Below are 1,781 nucleotides of genomic sequence, written 5' to 3' on the forward strand. Positions count from 1 at the left end.
ATTAGTGGCGGCAGTCGGCACTTCCACCTCCTGCAGCAGCTCCCGTTATGGAAGCCGCGAGAGATATGCCGACTCCCATGGCAGCGACTGACGGCGAACTGCCACCTCAGGCGCAATCGTACCCGTCAATGATACCACCCCCATCGACGTTGATGGCACCGTCACCCAGGACTGGAGCCCAAGGACCCTCGTCGTCGTAAGGTAGTGCAGGTAGACGGCATCAATGGCGGTGATAGTGCAGGTAGTAAGACGTAGCATAGTGACATTTCATATTTTAGAAAATGTCGCTTACGACACTTGAAGTCGCAAAAATATGTAATGTGATGACTTTTGGCCACTAATATAAGTTTATTATATTTGATGATGATCTGAACTGGTTTTGTTTGATTGAATGTACTTTAAATTGAACATACAAATTTGAAGTGAATGAAAAAAAACAAATATGGAAGCAGCATTTTGTCTGACTCTGTGTTTGTGTGTCGCCTCCATAACCTCCAAATGCATATAAAGCGCATTTCATATGCCATATGCTGACTGCCCGTATCACGACTCTGCTAGAGTTTCTCTAATTGAGCATTACCTATTCATGGTTTTGACAAGGTTGATCATATGGTTTTTCCGGTTTCAGGAAGATCCAAGAATGTTCTTGCCTGGTTTTTTGTTTTTTTGTCTTTTATGTTGTTTTCGTTATCGATTTTTCATTTTCTGTATTATTTTCATTTTTAATTTTCCTTATTGTTTCAATTTTTTTAAATCATATTTTTTTAAATGCTCACAAAATTTGGAAGTATTCACATTTTTAAAAATGCTCACAATATTTAGAAAATATTCACATTTTTAAAAAAGTGTTCTTGTTTTTAAAAATGTTTCATTTAAAAGAAAAATGTTTGAGTTTTTTTAATTCGTGTTTTTAAAATGTTGTGAGTTTTAAATACTCACTTTTTTATGAAATGTTTGCATTTTATAATTTTTTTTCAAAAAACTAGTAAAATGTTCTGTATTTTTTTAATGTGTTCACAAAATTTATAAGAAAATCACTTTTTAGTTTACGATTTTTTAACCTGTTTCCTACTGCAACTTTTTTTTTGGAAAAAGCTTAAAACCTACTATAGTGACATGGGTCGACCAGCCATGGATGCCCGTGTGATTGGCCGATAGAACATCGCAATGAGCGACAACTAGGACGTCCCCATCACCACATCCAATCCAACTGGGACCGATATCCTTTTGGTTTCTTTTCCTTCCTCGCATGGGTCACGGTAAAAGTGAGTCCAACTCTCCCTTGACCTAATCCAGACAATTATGTGTAGTTGTGGTGCCACCATAACTCCTTGCCCATCGGTTCGCACGCCCTACATAAAAAAGACACACGTCACCCTTGCTACCGCCATGCAAGCGCAAGCACACTGCCTCACCCCTAAGCTTTGAACTCTCAAGAATTCAACACCTCGCTCTCTGAAGTCCAGTTAGGTTTTGTTTTCGAGGTTCATTTCCTAATCAACGTCGATCTCTCATTCGATGGCTAGAATCATCACTTATCTCTTCACCATAAGTCTTTACTTCTAGCCAGCACGTATCTTCAATGAAACAGTCCTAGAGAGTCAAGATGAGACAATGTTTTATTTTTTTACTATACCCACCTACTTTGATTAAAGCCTCACATCCTCGTTGTAGTAGGCATTGATCTTGTATCTGGTTAAACCACCACTATTTATGGTCAGGCCCAAGCCCCCCTTTTATAACCAAAAAGCTTTACGAGAGGACATATGCTCACATGTAGC

Source organism: Triticum dicoccoides, chromosome 6B, assembly GCF_002162155.2.
Source record: "Triticum dicoccoides isolate Atlit2015 ecotype Zavitan chromosome 6B, WEW_v2.0, whole genome shotgun sequence".
NCBI classification, from domain to species: Eukaryota; Viridiplantae; Streptophyta; class Magnoliopsida; order Poales; family Poaceae; genus Triticum; species Triticum dicoccoides.